This window comes from Sciurus vulgaris, assembly GCF_902686455.1.
Source record: "Sciurus vulgaris genome assembly, chromosome: 2".
Taxonomy (NCBI): Eukaryota; Metazoa; Chordata; class Mammalia; order Rodentia; family Sciuridae; genus Sciurus; species Sciurus vulgaris.
The window spans coordinates 131,330,182-131,346,556 of NC_136462.1; positions in this window are offsets into that span (position 1 = coordinate 131,330,182).

Below are 16,375 nucleotides of genomic sequence, written 5' to 3' on the forward strand. Positions count from 1 at the left end.
GGGGTTGAAATGAGAAGGAATTCCTTCTCCCATGTTTGGATAAGTTTTCAGAATTAGGCTCCAGTGTGTCCTTCCCCTCAAGAGGAGGTCTTATGGATAAGATTCTGGTTGTTTTTCACAATTACAATTATTTTTCTCCCTGTATGAAAGTCATGATCTCCTTGGAATTCTTACCATGAAAGCATGATGGAGTTCTTGAGAGTCTCCAAAGTCACTCAACCGTCAGCAATTTATTAAATTCTTCATGTGTTTCTACCAGTATTTGTCTCCAGAAGATTCTGATTTATGACCATATCTCAGTTACTGTGTCTCTAGTCTCACCCATCTCTCCAGATTTGATAAGTTTTTCTTGTGCAATGCAATCATTATGCTTACTACACAGTTATGTCCAACCTCACAGGTTAAACTCAAGTTCCCCACAAGACTACCCTCACTTTAGATGCCATGCTCAGTGTTCCAAGGCCATCCACACTTTAGAGCATCTGACTATAAAGTTTAGCCTCCCACTCCCTCAAATGTAATAGTTTTTCTAGATTGACTCATATAACTCAGAAAATTGCTCTACTTATTATACTTTCTTATAAAAGCATATAAATCAGGATCAACTAAAGGAAGAAACCATCAAGTGAATACTGGGGGCAACTTTGATACAAAGCTTCCTGCTACCTAGGACAAATCACCCTCCTGCCATGTCAATATGGGTTATTAACTAGGAGAGCTCACCTGAACTACAGAGTCCAGAGTTTTTATTAATATTTCAATATATACTCATGACTGAAAATCCAACCTCCTTGCTGTCTTAAGAAGTTGGACTAAAAGTACATGTTTCAAAGCACCAAGATTCTAATAACATGGTTGATCTTTCTAGAACCACCAACCCCATACTGAGTCAGTTCATTAGCATAAACTGAGATATTGTCTGAGGGGTTCACCATAAATAGCATATTATATAATTAACACTTTGGAAGTTCTGAGGGTATAGAGAGGCACCCTCCCTGGAACCAGGAACAAAGACCAGCCAAATTCTTTACTATACATTAAGACACCATCTATTCTTTGACTATAGGTCTTTCTTATGCTTAACATTTAAAAGACCCAATTTGAGACAGTGATGGATGCTTTTAACTCAATTTTCTAATACATTTGATCCTCAATATCATTTTTTATAATCATACTAGTAATGGCAGCATTATACCATATCACTATATGGTAGATATAAACTAACTGTATTTTATTTGCCCTGAAACATTGAAGCTATTTGCTTACATCCATCTACAAGTTCTTTTTTGACAGTCTTAGTCTATATTATGTTACTCTAACAGAATACCATATACTGGATAGTATATAATGACCAAAATTAGAATACCACATACTGGATAGTACATAATGACCAAAATTTAGTTGACTATTGGTTCTGGAATTTGGAAAGTCCAAGATCAAGGAATTGCATCAGGTGGGGACCTTCTTAATGCATCATAATATGCAGAATCCATCACATGGGTGAGAGGAAAGATGGAAGGGGGCCACTGTGTATGATAATTCCTATGATACTAGTATCAATCCATTCATGAGGGCATTGCCTTCATTACCTTATTAACTCTTAAAGGTCCCACTTCTCAGCACTGTTGCACTGGAATTTAAGCTTCCAACACATGGAATATTGGGAGACATATTCAAACCATAGCATTAATCCCAGAGGGATATGTCACTTCCCTGTGGAGAAGGTCCTTTCCCTAGTAGCCTCATTTAGCCTAGGCTCCTAAAAAAAGTTCTTCTGGGGCTTGGGCTCTTTGGACATGGATTCTAAGAGTTACTTTATCCTAGAATACGGGATAATGACCATGCCCCTCAACACATTATCTTCTCCTCCTACATGGCTTTGTCCTTGGAAATCATGGAACATATAAAACTAGAACATCTAGAACTTTGCCCTTGTTGGTGTCATTGATCTCCTTTCTATTCATGGGTATTACTTTTAAGTCATGAGAAAAAAATCATGTAGATTTCTGTAGATGCTTTCTTAAGTTGTCTTAAGGGCCCTGTCTTTCTATTTTTATTTCCTATCATGTCCTGTGTAGTGAAAATTCTCCCACTCTTGACCCCCAATATCCCAGGTCCCTCTATAGAGGTCACCTCTCATTACCTCTTTTCAGAGAAACTTTTCAAATTCTTTCCTATTCTGTGTACTTAATTCAAATTCACATCATTTTCCACAAGAGTCATTTTCCATAGACTCTTGCAAATACTCAACTATTCTCCCAAATTCTTTCATTACATAGTTTGGAAGTTTCACAAGCCTGAAACTTTGTTAAATTACTTCTATTATTTATTACATGTATTATTCAATATATGAATTAATTATTCACTATATGTAGTATTATTCACTACATCAGTTGGAACAGTGCCTGGTACACGAGGGGATTTAACAAATGTTTGTTGAATTAATGAATGTGTGTCCCAGGCCAATGTAAAAGAGACAGGTTCTTACATGTCTTACTTTGTTATGAAATTTCCATCTTCACCAAAGTAACACACTGTGTTCCTGATTCTCCAGTGAAACTCGGTGATTTCCTCCATAAGCACTCCCCTTTTGTCCCTCACATCCCAAAATTCCTACAAATCATTGTAAGGATATATGTATCGAAGTGAGAATATTTTCTCCTATTCCTAACCTCTGTCCTGATCCACCACTGTAAAGAATGTCTTTGATGATCCTGATATGGGGATAGAGAAACAGCATATTCCTTTTAATAATAAAATTAATCTATGCTAAAAATGCTTTTATTTCTACACAGAAACCATGGCCAATAATACTTCTGAGAAACCATGGAGTTCTTACCCAAAGTGAGGACTATCACTGTTCATCATTTCCTATACAATTCTAGAAGAGAAAACTGACAACCTTTCCCAGTGTGGCTGAGAACCTTGTTCTCTGTAACTGTTCTTGTAACTTCTGGAGTTCATGTGGAGAATGTGAGCTTGATGGATTTCCTAACTTCTGGCGTCATAGAATGAGCAGAGGTCTTGAACTGATTCCTATTTTTAAATATTTCTCCGTGACCAGCCAGGCACCATGGTCCTTGAATCTCAAAGTTAGAGCTTTCTAGGGATATAGCTTTCTCTGTATTTACAACACACACACACACACACACACACACACACACACACACACACACACACACAAGCTATTTACCTGAAATGCCTGCATGGCTAGATCAGAGCAAGTGCCAGCAACAGCTTACGCATGAACTTGGGAAGGGATGAAGTATTTGGAAAGTAGAATTCTCCTAATTTTGCTGCCATCAGTGCCATGGCCACACCTACAAATGATCTGAAGTTCAAATTGATGTTTATTGATATTTTATCTGCTCATTCCCCATCTATTATCCATTCTACAGCAATATCTTCCCATGTCCAAGGTGCTACTACTGTGCCAGCCTGGAACAACTGGTGATAGCACCACCCATGAGACTGAGTAGCCCTGGGACATTTACCTCAGTAGTATTTTTAGGTCTTTTAAGAAATAAACCTGTTCCCAGCTGACAGACAAGTATGACCCATTTCTATCTTTCATTGCCACGTATTGGCTCAAGTTAACATCATTATTACCTGGATGCTCTCCATATATGTCTGACACCTCTCATCACCCTAACTTTCATACCTTTCATCTTTATGAAATCATGTCAGGACTCCCCGTCACTGTATGCTACCTTCCTGGAATGTCCTTCTATACTGTGGTGTACCAAACTCCTTGAAAACCTTTGGTTTCCCCAGTGCTCACTCCCTGGGATCCTTGAGGTCAATTTTACCTCACTGCCACAGTGAGCATTGTGTGGTGGGTGGGCTTTAAGGAAGCACTTGTCACTTGGCAGTGTTTTTTGTTTTTTTTTTTTTGTTGTTGTTCTCTGTCCAACTGTCTTACAATTCCATGGCTTTTTTCACCTCTGATGTCTGCCTCGGTAGATGCTAGCTAGGTATTTCCAGATAAATAAGAGAATAAAATGTTATTACATTCTGAGTTTCTTATCCCTAGCTACCTTTAGTTGAAGTTGTATCATTTTGGCTCTGCTAGGCAGCTATTAAAAGAAATATGACCGTGCTAAAATGAAATTTCTGAGGAGCAAGGTCTTTGTCATATACTGATCTTATAAAGTATTGCCATCTGCTATTTTGAATCCTAGTTATTGCAGATGGGTATCATAAAGACAAGTGGAATATATCTTTTCGGGGATAAACTGTCATTCTTTGAGGAAGGCGTTGTCAGCAGCGGTTGTATAACCAGAAGAGATAATACATTTACCATCTTTCCTCAACCCAGAAGGAGAAGTCATATCAGCACTTGAGGCTATGATTATGGAAATCTCTGCAGAGAATAAGAGAATCTGAAATGATCCACAAGCAAGATAAATATCCAAATTAGCAATTGTGACATCAAGCAGGAACATGACCTTTCTTGAAATAGAATATATAAATAATGTTTATCTAAAGCATTCAATCCTTCTAGACTGGAATACACATTAGGAATTCATTAATAACAAAAAATATCTCGTTCCTTTCAAGAAGTTTGATAGCCATGTTTTTCCACAAGGAATTCTATATATCTTGTCTTTTTCTTCTCTTTTTGTACCTAAATTCTCAAGCACATTAGAAACATAATACCATAGCACAACACAGAAAGATCTTGCTACATAAAAAAGTCAAAATATGATTATACATGTACATAAATGCACATACATGTGTCAATGAATATGCCCATATGATGATATGGACAAACTAGAATATGCTACATTATTTTTTCCCATGTTGGCAATGGTTGACAATTGGTGAATGGGTGAGTGAAGTATCCAAGTTTCATGCCCTGATTATAGTGATTTTAATTATCTTAATATTGAAGAGCTTATATAGACATTTGGCATTTACTATTTGAGTGGCCATGAGCAAGTTATCCAATTGTTCTGTGTCATGGTTTTCTTCTTTGTAAGTGGAAATATTATACCATTGATTCAAAAGGTTAGTGTGAGGATTAAGAATGAAAGTCACTTAATGTATTTCTTGGGTCATACTAATGAATAATAGTTTTTAAAAGGTACTTTTCAATAAAGTGTAATTTGTTCTTAGGTGTCAGAATTCCCATCTTGTTTTAAAATATTGGAGTTTCAAAGGACAGCTGAAGATGAGTTGTAAATTAGTTATCAAAATAAGTTTGACATGATTTTTTAGCCTTTGCCAAATGAATTTTACTGATAATCTCATTGTTATTAGTGTATGTCTCACATGGGTTTGCATGTGCTTTATTGCCAAAGAAAGAAGTCTGATGTGGTATAAACCAACAAGGCCTCTCAGATCAGGATTCTTTTTTTTTTTTTTTTTTAATGTTCCAAAATACCTGCCTTAACTGCTAAACAAGCAAGTTAACAGTAGAGATGACTCCAGATACACATAGATACAGATACAGAAAAATTAAACAATATTGTCTTATTATCTCTTCACAGTCATTGCTCTTACTTTCTCCAGATTTCTTGAGGTATAATTAACAAATAAGCATTGTATAAGTTTAATGTGTATATTGTGATGCTTGGGCATACTTGTATAAATTGAATTAATGGTCACAATCAAACTTATTTGTGCATTCATTACCTCCCACAATTATGTTATTTTGTATTTTGGATGAGAATAATAAGATCTAATCTTTGATCAAATTTTAAATGTATAATAACTACAGTCACCATACTGTATATTAGTTCTCCAGAAATTAGTGATTTTATGACTGAAAGTTTGTACCCTTTGATCAGCATGTTATTTTTCCCAATTCTCAGTAACTCCACATTTTCTTGGTGAGCATTCTGGCAATCTGTGGGAGCTGGGCACTCATTCACTATGCTCTCACTTTTCTCTATGGGGGAAATCATGGACTGGAGTAGTTTTTCTTGGCATTGGGCTGTGCTACCATGGCATGTAAAATCAAGCTGTTTTTCTTACCATCTTCAATGCATTACTCGGTTTCTATGAATATAACATTTTTAGATTCCACATGTAAGTAAGATCATGCAATATTTGTCTTTCTGTGTCTGGCATTATAGATTCTTATGATCCTTTTCATTTCTGTGGCATCTGTTTTTAAATCTTTCATTTTTTATTTCATTTGAGTCTTCTTCTTATAGTCTAATAAAAAATTGGTCAAATTTTTAAAATCTTTTCAGAAAAACAACTTATTTTATTTTTCCTGTGAAACATCTCTTGATGGAGTTCCATAAACACCGTAAGTTTGCTTTTTCCCTTTTTGTTCACTCCTCACCACGTTTGACTGAATGTTTTCAAATGGCCTGTCTTCAAATCCACAGTCATTCTTCTGCTTCAGTGGCATATGCTATCTTTTGTATTTTCATTCCATTCACCATATTAGCTCCAGAATTTCTTTTCAATTTTTGCTTTATGATTTATATTTCTCTACAAAAGTTTCTCTTTGCTAACATACTGTTTTTCTTATTTCACTTATGTTTTCTATGTATTCTCTCATAGATCACCAGTTAGTTTTCATTTTTCTTTTGGGGGGGTGTAGTCAGGCAATTTGTAAATCTCCATTTCCTTGTAGTTAATTGCCTGAATATTATGTTCTGTTGGCAGTGTCACATATCCTTGAGTTTTACTGTCCCTTGAAATCTTATATTGTTGTCCTCACATTTCAGGAAGCAGTCACCTCTGCTAGTCTATACTGTCTTGAAACACCTTCACCCACAAGACCAATTTAGAATTCTGATGTTCTCTCAGACCTCTTTTACGAGTTTACCCACTCTACCTTTCTGGTGCCTTTTGGGAAAGAATGGTTAAGATCAGAAATATTTAAGATTATATGCCTCCACTTGACCCTGCCAAGTCAGAATGGACTGCTCAATGCTTCTGTTTTTGGTGCCCAGCAATACCCACATTTGTGTATCTTTTCCCATTCCAGCATAGCTGAGCCAGCTTTCTTCGTGAAATGCTTGCATATTCTATCCACAGAAGCATACTTGGGAAGCTAGTCTGAGGGGTATGAGTGTGTGAAGCACTTGCGGTTTCTATGTGCCAGTTGAGGGGTCAATAGATGATGTGTTGTGGGCTTCCCAGTGAAGTCACAGAGCAGTTAGGAGGGTCCCAATTTCTCTTTCCTACTGTGACTCTTTTCCAGTCCTTAATCATTCCAATAATCTGAACAGTTTATGTTGGATGAGAGCAAGTGGGTCTCTTGGTCAACATTCTGCAATTCTAGGGAAGCTAGGCACTCATTCACCATGTTCTCAATTTCCTCAGTGGGAGGAATCATGGACCTAGGAGGTCGGTCTTGGCATTGGGTTTTGCCACTTTGTGGGAGGAGTGATGCATGTAAAATAAAACTTATCATTTTCAATGCATCCTTTCTCCATTATTTTTGCTCCAAAGGTGTGCTGAAACTTCTCTGTTGAACTCTTGGGGCTCCACTAAGTTACTCTCATGTGCAGATTTCAAAATTAATGTTTCTATGGGAGGATAACAGTAGAAAGTGACTATTCTAATAGTCTACTGATATCACTCTTCTGTCCTCTTAATTCTGCTTCTCTGCATGTTATCCTCAATTTTTCCTGGAATTGAAGACACCGGAGGGATCAGTCTTCTTGTGTATAAGCATTACCTTAAGCTACTACTTATAGAAGCCTGAACTCTATTTTTATAAATTCTAGATATATTTTTGGTTTTTAACTGATGACCTTATTCAGGGAGGATGACAGGACAAGTTATGCACTACAAAATATCAGGAGGTGCTCATCACATGTCTGTAGGTGTGCTGTGCATGACCAGCTCTACCATATATATTAACCAAGATACTTCTTCCTACTTCATGAAATACAGAGGTAATGAAACTATCATTTCTCTACTTTCTAACATTCTTCAATATCTACCATCGTATCTACATTGACCTTGTACTCCTTCTTATTTTAACACAGAGCAACATTCCTGCTCCCATCACAGACCTACCTACCTACACTTGTACCCTGGATCTCATTGCTTGTGCATTGTCAAGGTCTTCCCTTTGTCATTTATCTACTTACACATTGCATTTTACATTGAAAACAAACTCAAAAATGCAAACAGACTTTACCATGTATGCTTCCTTACCTACTATTTCTTTTTTATGTTTATTTATTTACTTACTGGCTTTCCATTCTTTCATTTATTTCCTATGAAGAACGGTTGTTTTTTTTTTTTTTTTTTTTTTTTTTTGGCAGTACTGGGGATTGAACCCAGGGCCTTGTGCTTGCAAGGCAAGCACTCTACCAACTGAGCTCTATCCCCAGCCCTGGTTATATTTTTCTTAACTTAACTTCTAATTATACTTTAACCACTGCAGGCTGCTCCAATCTGAGCCATCAATGACCTCCACGTTGCCAGATGGGAAGAACCTGTTAATCCTAATCTAAGTTGATAACATAACAGCATTTAATATACTCAACCACTCTTTAAGTATAGAAACCCTATCTTGTTTTCCATTATCATTCCCTCTTCTGGTGTTCCTCTACCACAAAAACAATTCCTTCTCAGTTTTCTTTGTTGAATTTCCATCTTTACATAATCATAAATGAGGAGATTTTTCTGGATTTGGAGTTTGTACCCTCTTATTTTCCTTTCTTCATATATCAATATGGACTTTTCAATACTTTTTTCAGGTTGACATACCCCATCTTATATTTATGGGCCGTGCCTCTCTTGCATAGCCAAGGTCACCTTGATAGTTTTAAAGAGTTCGTAAACTTAATGGGTACAAATATTGATCTCTCAGTTTCTCTCCTTTCCTGGATCATACTCATCTCAGTGAATAGTATGATAATCCACCCAGTTTTTAAATCTAGAACTATAGTATAATGGATCCCTATACATGGAAGGTACATTTCAAGACCCCAACTGGAAAATCACAGCCTCTGGGACAGGAGTCGCCCATGTTTCTCCTTTACTATCAAAACAATCAACCTTCTTTTTCTTTTTTTCAAAACCAAGTCCTCATTATTGGATCGGCATTGGGGACAAGGACTGAGTTTTGGCAACAAATGTGGCACCCAAATGGGATCTGAGAGCAGCCCCCACTGCAGCTTTCTTGGGCAGGTCTGGCTCTCCAAGGAGCCCCACTTTCATGCTGAGAATATGAAGTTTAAGATTATAAGTAAAGGTTTAAGGTAATAAAATTTATTATACTTGGTTCATAGCTATTATACAAACTGAGTATGTATTTTCTCTGCTAATTTCATTTTGTATTTTTCTTGTAAATTTTGTAGCTGTTGCCTGTTAGTGTTTTGTAGAGATGCTGCTTCTAATAAAACAACCTAAGTTAATGTGAAATAATAAGCCATCATCTATAGGATGAATAGACTATAATGCTGATTTACAATACTAATACTGACCCCAAAGTCAAGGAAGTAAAAGGGCAAAGGAAAAAGCAGTCAACATTTTGGCCCTTGCTCTCTATTGTCACCCAGGGCCCAGAGAATGATGGATCCCTTCTCTGGGCCCTGCAACTCTGGTGAGTCACTTGATCTCTAATCAGGGAGATTGAGGGGACCCTAGAGAACAGAAAGCTAACCAGTACACATTCTGCAAAGAGGAGGGTAATTGGAGAGGGAAATGTCCCTGATTCTCCAAGAGAAGTCATGAATGGTCAACAAGACCCTGACCTGTCCTGGCATATGGCACCACTGGTAGAGGAAACCTAAAGAAGTCAAGAGATTTCACATATAACCCCAAGTGATTTCTAAGGAATGTCAGCTGACTTATTAGATAGGAACAAGGTCAGTTTTGACCAACCTGATCTTAAACACCTGGCAGGAGAGTATAGCCCAAGCACAATTCTACATGGACATTTAAAAGGAAAAGCATTTTTTAATAAACATTTTTAAGTGTACATTAAGGTGTACACTTGTTGCATCCCTACGAAAAGTTAGTAAAGCTGGAGACTATAAAGGAAGGGATCTTATGCGGGATCACAAAGGACTCAAGAGTTCCAAGTTTGTCCTGAGTTAATTTGTGCCTGATCTCATAGACTTACAAAGTTTCCTAACTTCCTACATTGATAAACTCCATCTGTTTTTCACTGATATTGTTTAGAGTTACTGTCTTCATGGTTTTTAGAGACAGGCTTAAACACTAATTGCTTTTGTTCTAATTGTTTATGAAAAATGTAATGTTTTACTGTCTTGTTTATTGGTGTCTCAGCATGATCCCTGCCCTATGTATGCCTTGTCCAGTCACCTGCCATCTCCCACTGTTGACCTCTGGACTGCTCTGATGCTGAGTACCTTTAACTGTCCAGGCCTTCCTCATAGGAAACAAGGATTTTGAGTTACTTCTCCCAATTTTGCCCTCTTTTAGCAAGAAGCAGCTTGGAAATATTGCCACCCATTTTTCCATAGAAATGGAATGTAGAAATTGACAGTGGGGGAATCTAACAGTGGTTCACTTTATGCTTTGAATATAGCCCTGCTCGATCACTGAAACTTTTTTTTTTAAATGGACATTTTTTTTTCTCTTCCTCTCTCCCTGCTCTTCCCTAACTTCTCCTCTCTAATCTCAGGGGAAACAGAATTGCCTTTCTTTCCCATCCTAGACTGAGTAATCTGTCCTTGAGCACTCACCTACCATAGGAATGAAGTAATACAGATTTTGGAGATGGCACCAGAAGATCTCAGAAAGGATTATCTCACAAATTAACAAGTGAATTACAACTCCAAGAACACATTAAATGTAGCCTTTAATAACCTCTTTAAAAGACTCCTGTTCTGCTGATGGGCAGAATCACAGCGTGTGGGACAGGATTCTCCTGTGTTTCTCCTTTGCTAGCAAAGCAATAAGACTTATTTTTCCTTCCTCCAAAAATAAACAAATAAAACCCCAACTGGGAAACCTGGAACTTTGGATAGTACTAAACCCTCCAGAGACCATGTTTTTCCCTTTGCATACATACCTACAATAATGTTTAATTTATAAAGTAAATAATAAAAGTAATTTATAAAATAACAAATTAATGAAAGTTTATGATATAGTTTGCCAACCTCAGCATATGATTGTTTCTTTCCTTATTAAATGAAGAACGTTCATCTTTTCATTTAAAAAATCATTTACAGGTTCTTCTCAGTATATCAGAATTGATATCATCACTACTCTTGTGCTTTGGGGCTATTAAACAATGTTTACCGAAACACAAGTAATGTGATACCTCTGAGTTAATCTGATAACTGAGATGATTACTGTGTGACTTATATTATATAATATATAATTATATATTATATATATAATTATAATATATTAAGTGAATATATTAAGGGTGGATATGCTGGACTCTTCCTGGAAAGGATGGAATGGAATGTCAAGATTTCATCACACTCCTCAGAACAGCATGAAAATTAAATTTATGGATTCTTTTTTATTCATGGGATTTTATATTTAATATCTTTGGATCTCAGTTGATTGCAGGTAACTTAAACCAGAGAAAGTAAAACCATGTTAATGGGGCATACTGTGATGTCTTTGATACCCCCTTTCTTTTCATTTTTTATCCATCAATAAATACCATCATCTTGATTTCAAATACATTCATCAATTCTATCATCAATTCAACTGAGGCTAGCAGCATCATTGCCAAGATTACTGTCTTTTTACCACCTTTTAACTTTCACTATCAACACCATAAAATCAATTCTTCATATAACCACTTTCTTAAATTTATAGACCAGGTTTTATTTATGTTGTACTTCCAATCTCCCAATGTTTCTTGTTACACTCCAAACAAATTCAGGGTCAGTGGTTGCTTCTGAGAAGATCTTCAATACTCAGCGCCATACCCACACCTTTAAGCTCTTCTCACACAACTCACTTTTTAAAAGTATTATGCTTTCCATGGAGTCTAGTGATTTTATAATAATACCATAAATGTTTAAATAATCTATTTTATGAAATGAAGGAATATAATTTTGTGTACTATGAGACTTTTTCACCTGTAAAAATAACTAAATTTGATATTACCTTTAAATATTTGATTATTTCATCTGGTAGAAAAGGTAAAAGTTCCTTTTTATGAATTAGTTGTCTTCAAAAGTGTTTTTGTACACGTGTACATTTTCAATTGCATATGAATTTTAGACTCACTTATGAATTTGTGACTGCATTACAATTATAGGTAAACCTCAGGATAGATGACATCTGACAGTTGAATAATTCCATATAGAAACATGACTTTCACATCAAATGTAACTCGTTACTGTGGGGAGGGGTAAGATCTGGTCAACAATTTGGTTGATATGTTACTATTGCCTCAGCTAATGATGATAGAATTTATGAGTGTAATGGTAGTCTGCCAAGCTCCAAATCAAGAGGATCAACTGAAAAATTTATTTTCATCTAAATAAGTCTATCATTTAGGTTTGTCAAATATAGCCAGAGGGCCTCCCAGAGCTTCATGCAGTATGTGCAATTGTCTCCAAAGTGAATGCCACAGGACGTTCACCTGGTCTGCCTGCTCCAAATAGAGCAGTCTATTGGCCAATAAATGGGTGAGGATAGAAAAGAAAGATAAGTAAGAGAAAGAGAGAGAGAGAGAGAGACTAGTAGCACATATGAGTGACAAATATGCTACCACTAGGGAGAAGCTGAGCAGAGAGGAGAGAAGAAAGAGCAGTTTTGTTTCCCTGGCTGTCCCTGCCCTGAGTTTGGAAGGAGGGAGGAAGAAAGGAAACTGTATTAGTAGGTTTCACAGAGAAGCAGAATGAATACAATGTTTACATATGATAGAGATTCATTTTAAGGAATTGACTCATGAGAATATAGAGGGTGGCAAGTCCAAAATCTGAATGACAGGCCAGCAGGCTGAAGACCCAGGGAAGAGTAACAGTTGGAGTTTGAAAAAAGTCTGGAGGTAAAATTTCTCAAGGGATCTGCATTTGTTTTCCTTTAAGGCCTTCAATTGACTGGATGAAGCCCACCCAGATTATGGAAGGGAATCTCCTTTATTGGATGGCTACTGATTTACATGTTAATCTCATCTAAATAAAATCGTTACAGCAATATTTAGACTAATGTTTGACCAAATATCTGTGTAGTATAGCTGTGTTAGTCAACTTTCCATCACTAAAAGAAATGACATGAGGCAATCAACTTATAAGAGATAAGATTTATTTTGGGGTCACAGTTTTGCAGATTCCAGTCCATGATCAGTTCATCCTGTTGTTAAGGACCTGTGGCAAGACAGTGCATTATAGTGGCAGTGTGTGGCAGATCAAAACCACTCGCCTCAAGCTAAGAAGCAAAAGAGGACTGGGTTCCACAATCCCCTCCAAGGAAACTTGCCCAATGACCTAAAGACCGTTCCACCTTTTGAAGGTTCCACCTCCTCAATAATGACACCAAGGGAACCAAGTTTTTAGCATATGGAAAATTGGGGGACATTCAAGATCCCACAATATTATGTTTGGCGGGGGGGAATAAGGGCAACGGCTCCCCTCAACTTATTGAGCAAAGTTATCCTTTTATTTTGATGAGAGTCAAAAATTCTTCTCTGTGATCCCCTGTTTGGAATGATAAGTATGTATGTACATAAGAATAAAATATAAAGCCTAACATTTTATAACATTTTATGATTTTTTTCCATATATACCATCACCTTTAATTTTTAAGGTAATTGTAGAAATTCCTTATTAGTCCTATTTTTCACATGGTGAACCCAAGACCCCCAGTTCAAATTGTGCCCTCATCAGGGCATCCAGGGCCATTAAGTTTATGGCCTATTTCTGATACATTTTCTCTTCTTTGTACATTACTCCTTTTCTACTTTATTAAAAGTAAACAGGTATGGTTCTTTGGAAACAAGTCCTATGCTCATCTGAAAATAAATGATCACCACATGCCTTTTGTCAAAAATACCTATAAAGAAATGTCATGTGATCCAACTACCCCACTCTGAGTATATGTTCAGAGGAATGAAGTCAGTATACAAATGAAATGCCTGCCCATGCTCATGTTTCCTGCAGTACTATTCACAATACATATGAAATAAGCCCAGGTGAACACCAACATATGAATTGACAAAGAAAATAAAGTATAAATACACAGTGGAGTGTATTGCTCAGTTATAAAGAAAAAAATCATAACATTTTCAACAAAATAGATAGAACTGGTGGACATCAAGTTAAGTAAAATCAGCAGACACAGAAACACAAGCATTGCATGTTCTTTCTCATACAAGGACACTAAAAAATTAAGTCACCTAAAAAATAGAATAGGAATTATTAGAAAGTATTACTGGGAAGGGGGTCAAGTGTTGGAGATAAAGGGGAAGAAGGATGGCTGGATATGACTGACGTATGCTGTAGACATGTATGAAAATATCACACTGAGTCCAATTTTCAAGTAAAATTAATTTTTTTTTTTAAGAAGGAAAATATTCATCTGGTCCCAGACTTTTCTTTGATGGTAGGCTTTTGATGACCTCTTCTATTGCATTGCTTGAAATTGATTTATTTAAGTTGTGTATGTCCTCCTCATTCAGTTTAGGTAACTCATATGTCTCTAGAAACTTGATGTTGTCTTCGAGGTTTTCTGTTTCGTTGGAATATAGATTTTCAAAATAGCTTCTAATTATGTTTTGTATTTCACTCGTGTCTGTTGTGATATTTCCCTGTTCATTCCGAATCTCAGCCGATTTCTACAAAATCTTTAAAGAAGAGCTCATTCCAATACTTCTCAAAGTATTCCATAAAATAGAAGAGGAGGGAACCCTCCCAAACTCATTCTATGAAGCCAATATCACCCTGATACATAAACCAGACACAAACACATCGAGGAAAGAAAATTTCAGACCAATATCCTTAATGAACATTGACGCAAAAATTCTCAACAAAATTTTAGCAAATCGCATACAATAATATATTAAAAAGATAGTGCACCACGATCAAGTGGGTTTTATCCCAGGGATGCAAGGTTGGTTCAACATCCAGAAATCAAAAAATGTCATTCACCATATTAACAGACTAAAAGTTAAGAATCACATGATTATTTCAATAGATGCAGAAAAAGCATTTGATAAAACACACCATTCCTTCATACTCAAAACACTAGAGAAAATTGGGATAGTGGGAACATTCCTTAACATTGTAAAGGCCATCCATGTTAAGCCCATGGCCAATATCACTCTAAATGGAGAAAAACTGAAAGCATTCCCCCTAAAAACTGGAACAAGGCAGGGATGCCCTCTTTCACCACTTCTATTCAACATCATTCTTGAGACTCTAGCCAGAGCAATTAGACAAACCAAAGAAATTAAAGGGATACAAATTGGAAAAGAGGAACTCAAACTATCGCTGTTCACTGATGACATGATTATATATTTAGAGGAACCTGGAAATTCCACCAGAAAACTCTTAGAACTCATAAGTGAATTCAGTAAAGTAGCAGGTTACAAGATCAATGCTCATAAATCCAATGCATTTTTATACATAAGTGATGAATGTTCAGAAAGAGAAATTAGGAAAACTACCCAATTCACAATAGCCTCGAAAAAAATAAAATACTTGGGGATCAATCTCACAAAAGAGGTGAAAGACCTCTACAATGAGAACTACAGATCACTAAAGAAAGAAATTAAAGAAAACCTCAGAAGATGGAAAGATCTCCCATGTTCTTCGATAGGCAGAATTAATATTGTCAAAATGGCCATACTACCTAAAGTGCTATACAGATTTAATGCAATTCCAATTAAAACCCCAATGGTGTACCTTACAGAAATAGAGCAAGCATTTATTGAATTCATCTGGAAGAATAAGAAACCCAGAATAGCTAAAGCAATCCTCAGTAGAAAGAGCAAAGCAGGGGTATTGCAATACCAGATCTTCAACTCTATTACAAAGCAAGAGTAACAAAAACGGCATGGTATTGGTACCAAAACAGACAGGTAGATCAATGGCACAGAATAGAGGACATGGACACAAACCCAAATAAATACAATTTTCTCATACTAGACAAAGGGGCCAAAAATATGCAATGGAGAAAAGATAGCCTCTTCAACAAATGGTGCTGGGAAAACTGGAAATCCATATGCAACAGAATGAAATTAAACCCCTATCTCTCACCCTGCACAAAACTCAATTCAAAATGGATCAAGAACCTCAGAATCACACCAGAGACCCTGCATCTTATAGAAGAAAAAGTAGGTCCAAACCTTCAACTTGTTGGCTTAGGATCAGACTTCCTTAACAGGACTCCCATAGCACAAGAAATAAAAGCAAGAATTAACAACTGGGATAGATTCAAACTAAAAAGCTTTCTCTCAGCAAAGGAAACTATCAGCAATGTGAAGAGAGAGCCTACAGAGTGGGAGAATATCTTT